The following is an 18593-nucleotide window of genomic DNA, read 5'->3' as shown; positions in this document are numbered from 1 at the left end:
ATGCGCATGGGAGCCCTCGGTTCCGCCAAGGAGCTCTGAAGTTCCGGACCTTCAGAGCGCATGTGCCGCTAATGTCAGCAGCTGCATGCAGGGTGACTATCTCCTAAACAGCGCAGGTTTAGGAGATATTCATTTTACCTACAGGTAAGCCTTATTGTAGGATTACCTGTAGGTAAAAAAATCACCAAGTGGGGTATACAACCGCTTTAAAAATTTTAAACTAAAATCTACTAGTGTATGGCCAGCCTTAGCTATTACATGAGCCGCAGCTGATTCAGGTTATAACACAGAGAAAAGGCAGTGGGAAACATGACTCACACCTGACTAATGTAAGGGCTGGGGCTGATAATATACATCTATCTCACCCTGCTATTCTATATCTGGAACACACAAGGCTGGGTTACAGGAATGGCATGTTATAGACCTTACATTCTTACAAATCTGCAGACATGCAAATTCCAGCTGAGCACGGCTGATTTAAAGGTTTTAAAAGTATAATGTCACGCAAAAGTCTAAAAACCAGTACCCAGTACTAGTACAATTTTTATGGGGGAGCTAATGGAACCCTTGCCCTGTGATACTAGGATTCTCACTTGTCAATTAGTTGAGAAATCCAATCACACCACCGTAGGACAGGAATTGTGTCAAGGACAAAATGTTGGGATTACACAATATTACCAAAAGTATTGGGACGCCTGCCTTTACCCACATGAACTTTAATGGCATCCCAGTCTTAGTCTGTAGGGTTCAATATTGAGTTGGCCCACCCTTTGCAGCTATAACAGCTTCAACTCTTCTGGGAAGGCTGTCTACAAGGTTTAGGAGTGTGTCTATGGGAATGTTTGACCATTCTTCCAGAAGGCCATTTGTGAGGTCAGGCACTGATGTTAGATGAGAAGGCCTGACTCACAGTCTCCACTCTAATTCACCCCAAAGGTGTTCTATCTGGTTGAGGTCAGGAGTCTGTGCAGGCCAGTCAAGTTCCTCCACCCCAAACTCGCTCATCTATGTCTTTATGGACCTTGGTTTCTGCACTGGTCCAAATCATTTGGTGGAGGGGGGGTTATGGTGTGGGGCTGTTTTTCAGGGGTTGGGCTTGGCCCCTTACTTTAAGTGAAGGAAACTCTTAAGGTGTCAGCATACTAAGACATTTTGGACAATTTATGGGAACAGTTTGGGGATGGCCCTTTCCTGCTCCACCATGACTGCGCACCAGTGCAAAAAGCAAGGATCATAAAGACATGGATGAGTTTGGGGTGCAGGAACTTGACTGGCCTGCAAATAGTCGCGACCTCAACCCAATAGAACACCTTTGGGATGAATTAGAGTGGAGACTGCAAACCAGGTCTTCTCGTCCAGCTCTTATAGCTGCAAAAGGTGGGCCAACTCAATATTGAACCTTACAGACTAAGACTGGGATGCCATTAGGCCCCTTTCACACAGGCGGACCGTTCAGATCTGCCTGTCCGTTTTTTTGGCGGATCTGAACAGTCCCCCCATGCATCTCTATGGGGGATCGGATGTCAACGGAGACATGTCCGCTGACATCCGATCCGTCAAATGTGGACGGATGGAAACCCTATTTTCCATCCGTCCAGCGGATCGGATGGGATCGGATGAGAACGGACCGACGGTCCGTTCCCATCCGATTTCCCCCATAGAGATGCATGGGGAACTGACAGCTGTGTCTCTGCACACAGCACGGAGACACAGCTGTCATCCTCCTGCTCAGCGGGGGATCGGCGGCTCGACCCCCCGCTGAGAAAAACGGAATCCGTCCGACGGATTAAAGTTCCTGTGCATATAAAGGCAGGCGTCCCAATACTTTTGGTAATATAGTGTATCCAAAACTGTTTCAAGAGCTAAATTAACCCTGCAGATGGGTACAGGTAGCTGTAGCATTTTTAGAATGTGCGTAGAACCGCAAGTAAATAACATGTTTTTTAACCTCCCTGGAGGTCTGGTTATATCCAGATTTCTGAGTTAAAAGCTGTACATTCTTTTGCATGAAAATCTGTTGTTTTACATTTTAAAACTCACCTTCCCCTGCGATCCCCTGCCGTCCTCCCCCGCCGTTCTCCCGCCGTCCTCTCACTTTCCTCCCACTGTGTGCTCGGGCCAATGCGGCAACGCTCGCAGGGAAGGGAACCGGAAGACAAGTGCCGGCAATCGGGAGTGCACAGAGTGGGGAGAGACTGTCAGGATGCCGGGGAGGACACGGGGGAGCACAGGGAAGGTGAGTAACATTGTGGGTAATCCTGAGTGTGGCTCGGGGTTACCGCTTTTGGTATTGAAAGTTAACCCCGAGCCACACTCGGAAATACCGCCAGGGAGGTTAAATACCCCTTATCAAAATGAGCACAATAACAAGAAAAGTAACTGAAATAAAACACAGGATTTTTATGGACACAAGAAAGTTTTACATTTGGTATATCAGTCAGTTTATTTTTTAGGTTCTTCCAAAATATAACTATACAGTATATTGAAGCTGTAAGCTCATTCGTTCAGATGACAGTATTCTAAAAAACAAAAAGAAAGGAATGCACCATGTTAGTACACCATGACATGTATACACAGAATAGGTACAGTCTACAGACATCATAGTGACCTAGTGGCTAGCACGCCTACCTTGCAGCACCAGAGTCCTCCATTTGAGTCCACTATCTGCTTGGAGTTTGCATGTTCTCCCTATGCTTGTGTGAGTTTCCTACCATAGTCTTAAGACAAGATGGTAGATTAATTTGCCCTAGTATGATTTACTAGGCGTGTCCAGGATAGCTGCCCCAACAGCAGACAAAGCTCTTTGAGTCCCCAGAGGGAAAAGTGCTATGTATATCAATTAAAGCTGACGTTTAATATGGTACTAAACCCAGGACTCTGCATTCACTATATTTGGTCTCCCTCAGTACATAGAACATGGAAAAGAAATTATTTTAGTAGATAAAAAGTGCTTAATACCTTTTCTCATAAGCAATATATAGTAGGTATTGTAGGAGGAGTTTTCATTCTCCTCTGACTGTCCTATGAGGCTGCATGGCCCCTAACCCTCTGTCTGGACAGTGCTGATTGGCCCTGTGTTGATTACATGCACAGTCCCCCCCCCCCCCCCAAAAAAAAAAAAAACTCTCTAGCAATACACACCAAACTGAGCATGTGCAGAGTGACTTCAAAGGCTTTGTCTTATCAGGAGATGGATTGGGGACAGTAAAGGAAGGGGATCAGATCAGGGAAGACAGGATAAAACAGCCTTTTTACATCATGTGGAGGATTAACCCCTTAGGTTCCACACACAGTGAGTATAACAAGCATGCTTTACTGCATATACAGACTGATTTTTACTGTTGTGGGTTTAATAACACTTTATGTATTGCACACTCGGACCAATGTAAGTATATATTTGCCATAACTGTAGGATCCAGGTGGGAGCTGGAAAGAACTGCAGTAGGCACACCTGCTATAGTGATTGCTGCTAGCTTCTGGATAATGCACTTCTGGGCACCATTCAGAGAACACTTTACAATTTCTCAATGAATGAAAACTGTTCTCTGATTGGAGAAGGTCTCCGTCCCACCACTCCACCACATCCAATCAGAGAGTGCTTTGCATTCATTGAAAAAATTCAACTGAATTACTATGAATTACCTATGCCAAGCAAGCAACTTCATGGGGAACATTTACTAAAACTGGAGCACACGGAATCTGGTGCAGATGTACATGGTAACCAGCTTCTAAGTTTTATTGGCAAAGCATAAAGAGTCTTTTTTTTTCTTTTTTTCTTTTTCGTTACCTGAAAAGTAAAGGCATAATGTGCTAGTATGCATCGCATATTAGCACATTATGTGACACTTACCTCCAAACAAAGCCCTCGTCGGAGACCGCATCCATCTTCACCCGCCTTCTTCTCAATAGAATACCTTTCAACCTTGCGTAATACTGAAAGAGTGCACTCTATCACCTATAGGGGGCCCCCTTTTCTATAAATTATGTGAGTCTCTTCCTAGCAAGGCCTTGCAAATCTTCGCCGGCAGCAGGAACCCTAGTCATTCACATAAATGACATTTGTAATCCAAAGGGAAAAGGGGGTATATATAATCTAGATTCTGCTTGAGGTGAAATCAGTGTAAATCACTGGATGTTGTATATATTTGCGGCCTTCCGGTTCACCACGCACTGCCAAAGCTCAGGAATGTCCTATGGCAACCAACTATATCAAAGTTCTCACTTTGTCTGTGCTTCGTCACAGGCTCTCTCTCTCTCTATGGGCTTCTGCACTCGCTACAATTAGGTCTCTCTTACCCAATCCTCCGACACTCCTCTCCGGCAGGTCTCTACACCAGATAAGTCACTTCTCCGCAACATCTGCTACCTCTCCAATGTGCCTCCGCACCAGGCCACGACCTCCGCTCGATCTGCTATCCGCAGCGGTCCTCCTCCTCTTCCGGACCCTCCGCACCTCACAAGGTCCCTGAAGCAAGAGAGCGTACATCCGGCCCAGCCCCTTATTTATTGACTCTCCCATAATCCTGTGCGGAACCCTCAGCTCCCTGGGAGTTTAATTCAATCCTGCCCACTTTACACAGTCTTCATCCTTCTTCGGACTACATCTCCCACAATCCAACACGCCGCTCTTTCAGGAGAACCCGCAATAAGCACCAGACTTAAAGGAACAGTATATCAGCCTCAATTATACTGGATATGATTTCTTTACTTGGCTACACCTTATTATAGGCTTAACTATAGGTACAAATACACAAGGGTGGTTTACAACCACTTAAGCACCAGATTCTGTAAGCACCAATTTTAGCAAATCTTCCCCCAATGATCAGTAAGCAACAAGGCAGCTGTCAAAGGACCCAGAAGCTAGTAGAGATCACTGGATTAGCTGTGCCTACTAGGTTATTTCCAGATTCCACGAGATCCCACCAATATAGCACATACATACTTACATTGGTCCAATGTGACTATATAAAAGTTGCCATACCTGGAATTCTTTTTCATTATGAAATGGCAGTTTGTTCCAACTGCATCTTGAGAAATGTTAACTTTCCCCCATACAAAGGTATTTGACTTATTAGTGGCATGTGTGACTCAGTGATGCCTGCTTGCCTCATCTTGTACCAGTGCTATTTTGGCCCTGTGCCTGAACTCCAATGCTTGAATACTGGCAGGTTATACACATAGATGTATACAAGTACATACAGAGCAGACTTTATTAACCTTTTTACTAAGAGTAAAAAAACCTTGAGATAATTTTCAGGTCTTGGGGAACCCCTGCTAAAATTGATAATATCTACAGCAACCGTTACATTAGAAGGAATAAGAAATATAAATTATTAACATCCTACTGCCCTATGCAACAAGATTATTTTCAGCACAAATCAAGAATTTAAACCAATACCTACTGTATAATGTGAAAAAATAAAGGCCGTGACATGTGTGGTGTCCGTTAACATTGGTGGTCAGTGGGGAGGCCCCCTTACTCCGATGGCCATAATAGTGCTACCTCAAATATTTCAGTGGAAAAGGGCCACCTTACATTGATGGTCAGTGTACTGCCCTTTTACATGGGTGGCCAGTGAAGAGGTGCCCACATACAATGGTGATCAGTGGAGAAGTGCCCCCTTACATGTGTGGTCAATGGAGAAATGCCCCATTTACAGTGTTGGTCAGTAATGTCCTCTTTATATTGATGGTCAGGGAAGAAGCATCACCTTACATTGGTAGTCAGAAGAAATATATCCCCTTTACATTGGTGGTTGATGGAGAGGGATCCTTTTTCACCAGTGGCCAGTAAAGAAATGTCTCCTTTATTTTGGTTGTTGGCAAAAAAGGATCCCCTCACGTTGGAGCTCACAAGAGAAATGCCCACTTTACACGGGGGTGAGAAGAAACATGTCCCCTTTACATTGGTGGTTGGTGGCGATGGATACCCTTTCACCAGTGGTCAGTGGAGAAATGCACCCTTTACACTGTTGGTCAGTACAGAAATGCCCTATTTACATTGGTGAACAGCGGAGAAGAAAATGGCTATCTTCTTATGGGTCCCTGGGCAAAATAATGCAGTGGGACCCATGCCAGCCTGCCCCAATTTACGCACCTACTTTCAAGGATTGAAGTATAAATAGTTCATAGAAGTAAACATATATTTATTAGTACTTTAAATAAAATCTAAAAGACCAATCAACACAAAGAGCACAGTACAGGGAAGGAGGCAGAAGGGCACAATACTGGGATCAGGAGGGCACAGTACAGGTTCCAGGATGCTGTCTAGAACACAGCCATCCCAGGACAGCTTAGTAAAAAGCGTGACTGTCCCAACAAATCCAGAACAGTTGGCAAGTATGATGTAATGCAAGATTTTCAAGAGGCCCCCATGCACCTGGGGCCCCTAGGCAGTGCCATGGGTGCCCATGCATTAAAACAGCCCTGGAGAAGGATCCACTTACATTGGTGGCCAAAAGAGAAATGCCTCCTTTATCTTGATGGCTGGTGGAGAGGGATTCCTATTTACACTTGTGGTCAGTAGAGAAATGTCTCCTTTACATTGGTTATTGATGAAGGAGAATCCCCTTGCATTGGTAGCCAGTAGCAGAAAATACAAAATATACTTGTTGATCCTGCCAGAAATCCAGTGCTGTGCTTTGCATTTTGCAGAGTTATCTCAAACAGCGTTATCATTTCTCACCAGTGCAACTCAGTGAAATATAGAACATTTCCCCACCATGTTATGGGGGGTGAGGTGATCTGTAGTCCTAATATACCGTACTTCCCTTTCTAAGGTGACAAGCACCACTTCTAAAGAAGCACCACAAAAAGTGGGGGTTACCATCTTAGAATAGGAAGTGTTTTACTGGGGGGATATCATAGGAAAAAAAGACTGGGAAAAAAAAACTTCAGAAATCCTGTCAAAGGTCTAGTAAACTGCAATATATTAGTTTTGTTCTTGATTTTAGATACACTTTAGGTACAGATCCCTGTCCAGCATCAGAAGCACCCTTGTCCCTCTGTTTAATCTTACTTGGCAGACTAAATCCCTCTGTTCATATTTAAATGCTGCCAAAGGGGCCATTTATAGTTGGATGGAATACAAGTATCTGTATAGAGAAGTATTTAGCAAGAGACCTATATAGAGAAGTAAGAGACCTGTATAGAGAAGTATTTAGCAAGAGACCTATTTTGTGAAATAACCCTTTACATGCTCCAAAACAGGTAAGACTTTCCCCCGATTTATAAAGGAAAGAAAGTTTTCTTTTAGCAATCAATCAGAATCTGTCCTTTACTGTTCTGACTGTTCCAAAGAAACTGAAATCTGATTTGGCTGTTATGATGAGTGCAGGTACTCAATACCCATGTTTCCCCGAAAATAAGCCCGGGTCTTATATTCATTTTGGCACCAAAAAAACACAGTAGGGCTTATTTTCGGGGTAGGTCTTATCTGTAATGTGCTGTCTTCTCTCCCTCCCTCCCTACCTGTCAGGAATCCCCTGTGTGAACCTAGTTTAGTGTTTCTAAAATCCTGGAATTCACTTTATTAGTGTTTTATATAATGTCCAGAGAATAGTGTGTAATACCTTTGGTACAGCACCGCTTGGCGCTCAGCTGATTTCCCACTGCTATCCTTCTCTTCTCCCCCGCTGTCAGCTGGGGGTCACGGAAGCGCAGAGCGGCGCTGTAACTAAGGTATTTCACACAATTCTAATTTAAAACTTGGCACTTCTGTGACCCGCTCTGAACTTTACAGAGGGGAGGGGCTGAGATCCCCCTCTGACAGCTATGAGAGAAGGACAGCAGAGCAAGAGATCAGCTGAGTGCCGAGCGGCGCTGTACCAAAGGTATTTCACACTATTCTATTACAGAAACACACACTGGACATTATAAAACACTAATAAAGTGGATTCTAGGATTTTACAAACACCAAACTAGGGTTTATTTCCGGGGTAGGGCTTATATTGCAGCCCTCCCTGAAAATAACAGTAGGTCTTATTTTCAGGGTAGGTCTTATTTTCAGGGAAACACAGTAGAATCGGTCAGAACAGTGATAAGGGGGATTACATTGATAACTTGTTGTTGTGCAAAACTCAGTATCCGTCAACGTTATGCTACCCCCAGGGCCAGGGGTGTACACACGCCACGGTTGTGATGCTTTGATCCTCAGCCATAGCAGGAATTATACTCCCTGTTGCTTTAGGCCACCGTAGCAGTGACATTGATCTGCTATGGCGGTGATCATGTGCAATAGCTGGCTACTCTGATATCACTGTATGTCAGTGCAACGAGCCATTGTCTCTGACTATCGCCACAGCTGTACAATATCACCAGACTAGTGCAGCCAGTCCCAGTGTCTCCAGTCGGCTCTACACTAGTCCCAGTGTCACCGTAAAGGCCTTGTTCACATGTGCAGTGCTCTCTGAATCTGTTTCAGTGGGCTGCCCTATGTGTCAGAAATGCACAAATAAAGGTGGCCCCACTATATAGTTACAAATAGTTGGTAAGGTTGAATGAAGACACTAGTCCATCCAGTTCAACCTGTGTACTTGGTGTATGTATGTTTATGTCCATAATCATTTCCCAAATCCCTGTATATAGTGAAACCCAATCAGAACTAGTGGAGTTTAAGTGCCACATCCCTAAATATATACTATCGTTCAAGTTACACTATTTTATTGGCACAGGAATTTTGAGGAACATGTTGTGCCACTTTTCATCATTAAAGCTCATTTTCCATGTAGTTGCCCACCACCCCATTATTTTTTTTAGGTCTTCTTGTAAAGTTTATATATCCTACTGTGAAAATATTGCCCTACTTATTTTTGTGTCGTCAGCACAAACTGAAATTGAGCTATTTATACTAACCTCTATATGAATTGGTCCTAGGACAGAGCCTTGGGGTATCCCACTTACCACTCCAGACCAGTCTGAGTACACGTTATTTATTTCTACCCTTTGGATGTGTCCCTGTAACCAGTTTTCTATCCAAGAACAAACCCTATGGTCCATGCCTACAGACCTCAGTTTGTAAATGAAGCATCTATGGGGGACTGTATTAAATTCCTTTTGCAAAATCCAGATACACCACATCCACAGGCCTACCTTTAACTAGATGGCAGCTCACTTCCTCGTAGAATGTTAACAGATTGGTTTGGCAAGATCGACCTTTCGAGAAACCATGCTGATTACTACTAATGATACTGTTTTTATCAGAAAATTATTGGATATAATTCCTATCATCCCCTCCAATCGTTTACATACTATCAATGTTAGACTGGCAGACCTGGAGTTTCTGGGACAATATCTCAACTGTTTTTTTGAATATTGGTACCACGTGGACTTTTCACCAATTACATGGTACCATTCCTGTTAGTATGCCATCCATAAAGCTTAGGAATAATGGTCTGGCTATAACCTGCCCATTATTCCTAATCTTTATGGACGGCATACTGACAGGAATGGTACCATCTAATTGGCGAAAAGCCCACGTGCTACCAATATTTAAAAGAGGGTAGAGATATATTCCCGGAAACTCCATGCCTGTCAGTCTAACATTGATAGTTTGTAAATGTAAAAGCTATAACCTGACTGAGTTCTTTGAGGACTATTTTATAAAGCACGCTGCACCAAATCGCACAGTAATGAGGCACTTGGTGTTTTTGCCACGTGTGTATTTGCAAGCTACATGGCAGTGCCATTAGGCATTAATGGCACTGCCCTACATCTGCAAAGGAGCAGAGTGTTTTTGTGCATTGTGGGAAAGCATGCATCATATCTAAGAAACTGTAAAGAATCTAAATGCTCCCTTTAAATAAGCTAATTTGCTTGTTAGATTACATGAGAACTCTTTGGCTCGGCTGTTATCTGTGGGGAGTGATGACAATAATTGTCCTATTCTCATGACTACAGAGTTTGTTTCATGTCTTGCCAGCAGGCTGTGGGCAGGCGTGTGTAACAAGCAGAGACAACAAGAATCATTGTTCCCCGCGTGTTTACTATGTCTAGTATGTCTAAATCTGAAAACATCTGATATTGGAACGGTTGTGTTCTCCAAGGGACTATGGCGTTAACATCACAAACATTTTTCACTGTTTTGTGTTGGTTGTCCTTTTGTCGCACCTTTAAGTAAGAGCAACCATAGGGGTATTGGGATGCCACAGTAGTAATACCTGCCAAGCGCAGTAGACACGTATTCAGCTGTAATAAAGGGCACAGAGAAGTAATTTAATTTTTAGGCACTTCTGTGTTTTGAGGCAATCAGCCCAATGCACTCAGAAAGCCCTGGAGCTAGGGTGACGCCTGGCAGCTGATGTGGCTGTTGTGGCTGTGAATTAGGCGTCGCCTTTGCACAGGATATTAGAAGCAGAAAATGTTTGCTTTCATTAATAAAGTATATCTCTGGCCTAAATGTAGATGTGGAATATTTAAAGGGTATGTTCACCTTTACAGAAAATCTGTAATATGAACTTACACTGGATTGATTCCCTCTCCATCCCCCCTGGTCCCACTATACCAGAGTCCCGTGATCCCCTGCTGTCAGACACTGGGTCGCCGCTTCACTGACCCGGGGAATTGAAATCCTTATGGCTTAATCCCCAATCCGTACCTCTCAGCGTGTACAGATAGGAGGTATTCTAATTGGTAGGCACTGACCAATCAGAACCGACCCAGCCAGTTCTGTCAGCGCTGGAGAAGAGAGAAAGCCAGGAGGATTTATATTGTATAGCAGGACCGGGGGGGGGGGGGGTTCTTTCAGATGAACTTACACTTTAATTAGCATGTCTATCAGGTGTTTTTTTGCTGTTTGCTTGGAAAATTAGAAAATTAAAACTGAACTATATAGATATACTGAACAAAATTAGAAACGCAAAACTTTTGTTTTTGCCCCCATTTTTCATGAGCTAAACTCAAAGATCTAAGACTTTTTGTATGTACACAAAGGCCTATTTCTCTTAAAGCGGTAGTAAACTCATCCAAGAAAAAAAAAAAACCCTGCATCGCATACTAGCTTATTATGAAACACTTACCATAGAACGAAGCCCCCACATGGACCCCCGGACATCGCTGTGGGCGCTGACATGATCCCTCGGCGTCTCTTCCGGGTTCGTGATTGGCCGGAGCCGCGATGACGTCACTCCCCCGCAATTCCTGGCAAGGAACTCTGAAGATCCCCCCGGACCTTCAATGCGCATGCGCCGCACTCGTCAGCGACTTCATGCAGTGGTAATATCGCCTAAACCGTGCAGGTTTAGGAGATATTAATTTTAACTACAGGTAAGCCTTATTATAGGCTTACCTGCAGTTAAAAGTGAAAAAAAGCGGGATACTACCGCTTTAAATATTGTTCACAAATCTGTGTTAGTGAGCATTTCTACTTTGCCAAGATAATCCATCCACCTCCCAGGTGCTGATTAGACAGCATGATTATTGCACAGGTGTGCCTTAGGATGGCCACAATAAAAGGCCACTCTAAAATATGCAGTTTTACTGTATTGGGGGGGGGGGGTCCGAAAACTAGTCAGTATCTGGTGTGACCACCATTTGCCTCACGCAGTGCAACACATCTCCTTGGCATAGAGAAAATAATCAGGTTGTTTATTGTGGCCTTTGGAATGTTGGTCCACTCCTCTGGCTGTGAGAAGTTGCTGGATATTGGCAGGACCTGGAGCACGCTGTCGTATACGCCGATCCAGTACATCCCAAACATGCTCAATGGGTGACATGTCCGGTGAGTACGCTGGCCATGCAAGAACTGGGATGTTCTCAGCTTCCAGGAATTGTGTACAGATCCTTGCAACATGGGGCCCTGCATTATCATGCTCCAACATGAGGTGATGGTCATGGATGAATGGCACAATGGGCCTCAGGGTCTCATCACGGTATTTCTGCATTCGAAATGCCATCAATAAAATGCACCTGTGTTCGTTGTCCATAACATACGCCTGCCCATTCCATAACCCCACCGCCACCATGGGCCACTTAATCCACAGCCTTGACATCAGTAAACGATCACCCACATGACACCCATACACGCTGTCTGCCCTGTACAGGGAAAACCGGGATTCATCTGTGAAGAGAACACCTCTCCAAACTGCCAGACTCCATTGAATGTGAGCATTTGCCCACTTAAGTCGGTTGAGTGCTGCACTCTGCGCTTAACTGGATACAGGCTGCAATTTCAGGTTATTTTCGTGTCTAGTTTTCCATGAGATTGCAAAACTGCGTCCCTAACACAAGAGAAATGTTTCTGTCTCCTTTCTTTCTGCCGGTGACACAGAGCAGACACAGAAGCGAGTTCCGTGTTTTTCTCAATTGCTTATTCAAGTGCTCCTAAAAACTATTTTAAGTTCCATTACTTGTTGTGATAAAAGCAAATGTTTATACAGAATATTTCAGTCCAACACTGGGAAGCACATGACTGGAGATGAGCTCATCTGTTTGGGTTTACCAGTATTCAGGCCAGCTTCCTGGTCCCATTGTTGCCGTTGGCACTACCATGACGGCACTTCTTTAAAGCTAAAAAAAACTATCAATATTTACATCTGGGTGACTTTATGTCTTGTGTTCAGTTCAAAACAAGCGTGAGAATTCAAGATCATATCGCAACATGAAAAAAAAACATTTTAATTGAAAGTAAAGGCTAAATATATGTGATGTTAAATATGCTGGCTTCCCCTACCTATGCTAATAGTTCCCAACTGTCCCTGATTACGAGGGACTGTCCCGAATTTGCACCAAAGTCCCTCTGTCCCTCTTTTCTCCTCATTTGTCCATCATTTTGGTCTGATCTATATAACTCAGTGGCAGCTCAGAGCACTGCGCCCCGAGCCCACCCAGTTGTGTAACAAAGGCGAATGAAAATTTGCTATTGTCAGACGGATCCTCCTCCTGGCCAATCAGGAAGCGGGTTCTGAGACCCGTTTCCCGATTGGCCAAAAGGAGAAGCCATGCCATTGGGCATGGAGGAGGAGGGAGGAGGAGACGCAGAAGACGGGGAAGAAGCCGCCGCCACCGCTGTTCGCCTGCTGCAGATGGGTGAGTGAGCCGGGGGGTGGGGGTCCTGTACTGTACTGTCATGTCATGCTATGCTGTGGGTCCTGTACTGTAATGCTGTGTGTACTGTGTGCGGCCTGGTGTGGTCCGGGGGGGGGGGGTGTGTATGTATGGTGCGATCCGTCTGCCGCCCCCCCCAGCCCATGGAGCACAGGCCGCCAGCTGTATATAAAATGCACTTTTTATCTTTAACCACTTGCCGACCGCCGCACGACTATTTACTGCGGCATTCAGCCCCGTACAGGCAAACGACTTAGGGCTACGTCGCTCGCCCAGAGGCGTGCTCCCGCCCCCGCTCGTTCCCTGACATGTCCGCGCAAGTGACCGGCGGTTCCGATGTCCGCCGGTCACCTGCGATCTCCCAGTGGAGAGGGAGAAAGACAGACGGCTGATGTAAACAAAGCCACCTGTCATTCTCCCTGATCTAACTTCAGATATCATACGATCCTGCTATGTAGGATCGTATGTCTCTGTGGTTACATCACTAGCCACACCCCTTTACAGTTAGAAGCACGCCCCTAGGGACACACTTAACCCCTTGATCACTAATAAAGTTAACCCCTTCCCTGCCAGTGTCATTTTTACAGTAACAGTGCATATGTATAGCACTGATTACTGTAGTAATGTCACTGGTACCCCCAAAAGTGTCAAAAATGTCAGTCAAGGGTCCGATCTGTCTGCCGCAATGTCGCAGTCCCGCAAAAAAAAAAATCGCAGATCGCCGCCATTACTCGTTAAAAAAAAAAAAAAACACCAAAAATGGACAGAAATCTTTCCCTTAGTTAGTAAACGCAATAACTTTTGCGCAAACCAATCAAAATACGCTTATTGTGATTTTTTTTTTACCAAACATAGGTAGCAGAAAACAAATTGGCCAAAAATTTAAAAAAATTTTGATTTTTAATTTTTTTTGGGGGAATTTCATATAAAAAAAATGTGAAAAATATTATTTTTGCAAAATTGTCGCTCTTTTTTTGATTATAGCGCATGATCAAAAAATCGCACAGGTGATCACATACCACCAAAAGAAAACTCTGTTTGTGGGAAAAAAAGGACATAAATTTCGTTTGAGTACGGCGTTGCATGACCGCGCAATTGTCAGTTAAATTCGCACAGTGCCAAATCGCAAAAAGTGGCCTGGACGTAAGACAGCAAAATCCTCCGGTGGTAAAGTGGTTAAAAAAAAAAAAATTTCCAGTGCTAAACCTTTCATCCAAATTGGCGCATTTGTAGATTTCAAAAGCCAATATAAAGGAATAGTAGTGAAAAAAAACCTTGTGGGTTTTATTTAATAATTTTTTAAAAAATAATTCTTCGTTAAGGGGGTGTGCCCTATACCTACGTACTTTTGTTAATAGGTGTCCCTCCTTACCATGTCAAAAAGTTGGGAGGTATGCCTATGCTGCTTAGCCTGTTTAAAAGAGATCTGTAGAAGTAACTTTTTATCACTCTGCTACAATGGAGTCATGTGATGTGTAAGCTCCAGCTCTCCCATGTGAGCTAGCAGCTGCTGAAGGGGAGGCGAGGGATCTCCGTCACGGGAGAGAGACGAATGGAAGTGGGTGGGTGATGTTACAGCTCTGGGAATTCAGGAGGACCATTGTTGAGAGCTCCCTGACATTGCTTCTTTATCAGATATAATAGTAGAAAAAAGAGACACGAGAGAAAATGCCACTAAGGCTGGCCATACATGGAGTAAATTTCTTTCCTGCAACCAATTTGCTTGATTCTCCCATCAACACAGACAGAAACAGTTGAATCTCGGCCGGGTTCTGCCTGGTTGAGATTCAAACCGTGTATGGCCGGCCTAAGTGCTGTGGGTAAAAATACCATAAGGGAGTGAAATTGATAAAGTAATGCACTCACATCTATAAAATACTTGGGTACCGCATAACAATAAATAGTCAGCAGGATGCCCACCATCTTCAATGGTCACCCAGTAAAGGGAACCAAAACCAAAAAAGACAAGAGAGCGCAACCTTCTCAGTGTAACATTTACATGTGATAGATGTGATAAATTTAATTAGTGTTGCACTCACATCTGAAGTACCTTGGTACTACATAGCAATAAGTACTCAGCAGGATGTCCAGCAGAGGGCCAGCCCACCAGTACCTTCAATAGGCATTGGGCAAGGAAAACAAAACAAGGCAAAAAAAAAAGGTAGTACCACTCTCAGGGTAGCATTTATTTGTAATAAACGAGGTAAATTAAAAACAGTATTGCACGCAAATGTAGTTAGGTGAAACATGCATTCTCATAAATAAAACAGCAGATGGCATACTTCTTGGTTCCAGTGGATGACTCTATTACGTAGCCTCACAGGAAGTGATGCAGTGGGAGCCAGGAAACAGAAATAGATGGCTGTTTGTTTGTGGTTGGAGGCCACAATGGACTGCAAGGAAGAAGCAGGTGGCGGCCAGAAGTGGCCAGTATGACAGCACACATAGGTTGGCATGGCTACACGTTTCGGGGCAGAGTCCCCTTTTTCAAGCAAAGCTTCTCATTCACGTGACCACACTGGAGCAGATTGGTAAAAAAGTATTTAAGCTATCCTCTCTTATACAGGCTACACAACATAGGTAGGAGGAGGGAGAGGCAACATTTTAAAAAAACGTATTAGTTAATCTTTACTTCCACTTTAATCATATAAGTCATCTTTACATTGACAGGTGGGGATTTACAGTATACTAGAGAGATGGCGGTTATCAAAGCATTAGCCCTGGCGAGGCTGGTTCTGTAGGGTGAGACTTTTCTGAACGTAGATCATGAGAGCTTATCATTCCTTGAATTACTGGACTAGCATGACGTAGGAGCATTGTGAAACAACATACTTTAATGATGACAGCTTTTGTGCATGCTTCTGCCTATTTTTCAAGCTCATGTATTTCTTTTAGTTTAAAACTATATTCCGCACTATATTCACTACTGAAGAGGGTCTAAGTCCGCACTATATTCACTACTGAAGAGGGTCTTTGTCCGCACTATATATATATACATACACATATTTTTTTTTTTTTGCACAGGCCTAGAAAACAAAAGAAAGTACCGTATTTTCCGGCGTATAAGACGACCCCCCTAATTTTCAAGTTAAAACATAGGTTTTGGGCTATACTTGTCGTATAAGACTACCCCCCTTCTGAAGCAAGGCAATGCCATTGAAAAACATCAGATTTCTCATAGATCTCCAAGGTACCCCAAGTACTGTAATACATGTCAACTCTCATATCTCCAAGGTACCCTAAGTATAAGTATTACCGGTAGATGTAATATCAAGACGCTGGCTGTACGGGAATCCTTTACCGGTATACCGTATGTACCGTAGCTTCGGCTACATACAGTATACTGCGCTGAGCCAATCACAGTGAGCGATATATTCTATTATTGAATGCAAAGCCTGCTCGGATTGGCAGAGTCAGAGAGGCGGGCTGATGTTACTCCGCCAATCCGAGCAGGCTTTGCATTCAATAATAGAATACATTGCTCTCCCTGATTGGCTCAGCTCGGTACACTGTATGTAACCGAAGCTACGGTACATACGGTATACTGGTACAGAATTTCCACACAGCCGGCGTCTTGAGAAGTTACATCTACCGGTAATACTTATACTTAGGGTACCTTGGAGATATTATACTCGGCGTATAAGACGACCCCCCATTTTTGGGGGATTTTTTTGAGATTCAAAAGTAGTCTTATACGCCAGAAAATACAGTATAGATGTTTCCGTTTTCTTTTTTTTTTTGTTAACTAGAGGATCTTGTGACTCATCTCAAAACCATTCTATCCCTAATGTTATATTGCTAAATTTATGTGGAAAAAAAACAGAAGCGGACAGAAGATGGAAATAAATGCTTGGTGCTACCCCTCTAGCCATGCTTCCATAGACACTCGCCCACAAGGCACATTATGGTAAAAAAAAAATCCCTGAGGACAAAGGTTGGGTGCCACAATATAAGCCAGTGCAGCAGACAGCAAGTTGGGTCAAGACTGCTCACTGGGATGAAAATTTTACATCATAAACTCTCACACCCTATTTTCATTTTATGATACTACGTAGGGTGTGGTGTGATCAAAAATGAGGCGCGGTTGAACAACTCATGCAAGAGACCATCTATACAAATACCATGGCAATTTCTAGTTATGTATACTATATATATATATATCTATATATATATATAGATATATATATATATATACAGTATCTCACAAAAGTGAGTACACCCCTCACATTTTTGTAAATATTTTATTATATCTTTTCATATGACAACACTGAAGAAATGACACTTTGCTACAATGTAAAGTAGGGAGTGTACAGCTTGTATAACAGTGTAAATTTTCTATCCTCAAAATAACTCAACACACAGCCATTAATGTCTAAACCGCTGGCAACAAAAGTGAGTACACCCCTAAGTGGAAATGTCCAAATTGGCCCCAAAGTATCAATATTTTGTGTGACCACTATTATTTTCCAGCACTGCCTTAACCCTCTTGGGCATGAAGTTCACCAGAGCTTCACAGGTTGCCACTGGAGTCCTCTTCCACTCCTCCATGACCACATCACGAAGCTGGTGGATATTAAAGACCTTTCACTCCTCCACCTTTGGTTTGAGGATGCCCCACAGATGCTCAGTAAGGTTTAGGTCTGGAGACATGCTTGGCCAGTCCATCACTTTTACCCTCAGCTTCTTTAGCAAGGTAGTGGTCATCTTGGAGGTGTGTTTGGGGTCGTTATCATGTTGGAATACTGCTCTGCAGCCCAGTCACCGAAGGGAGGGGATCATGCTCTGCTTCAGTATGTCACAGTACATGTTGGCATTCATGGTTCCCTCAATGAACTGTGGCTCCCCAGTGACGGCAGCACTCATGCAGCCTCAGACCATGACACTCCCACCACCATACTTGACTGTAGGCAAGATACACTTGTCTTTGTACTCCCCACCTGGTTGCCGCCATCTGAACCAAATAAGTTTATCTTGGTTTCATCAGACCACAGGACATGGTTCCAGTAATCCATGTCCTTAATCTGTTTGTCTTCAGCAAACTGTTGTGGGCTTTCTTGTGCATCATCTTTAGAAGTGGCTTCCTTCTGGGCCGACAGTCATGCAGACCAATTTGATGCAGTGTGTGGCATATAGTCTGAGCACTGACAGGCTGACCCCTACCCCTTCAACCTCTACAGCAATGCTTGCAGCACTCAGATGTCTATTTCCCAAAGACAACCTCTGCATATGACGCTGAGCACGTGCAACTTCTTTGGTCGACCATGGCGAGGCCTGTTCTGAGTTGAACCTGTCCTGTTAGACCGCTGTATGGTCTTGGCCACAAGCTGCAGCTCAGTTTCAGGGTGTTGGCAATCTTTTTATAGCCTAGGCGATCTTTATGTAGAGCAACAATTCTTTTTTTCAGATCCTCAGAGAGTTCTTTGCCATGAGGTGCCATGTTGAACTTCCAGTGACCAGTATAAGAGAGTGAAAGTGATAACACCAAATTTAACACACCTGCTCCCCATTCACACCTGAGACCTTGTAACACGAATGAGTCACATGACACCGGG

The sequence above is a fragment of the Pelophylax lessonae genome, assembly GCF_965119305.1.
Source record: "Pelophylax lessonae genome assembly, chromosome: 7".
In the NCBI taxonomy this organism is placed as follows: domain Eukaryota; kingdom Metazoa; phylum Chordata; class Amphibia; order Anura; family Ranidae; genus Pelophylax; species Pelophylax lessonae.
The sequence above is the reverse complement of the archived record's forward strand: the minus strand, read 5'-3'. Positions refer to the sequence as shown.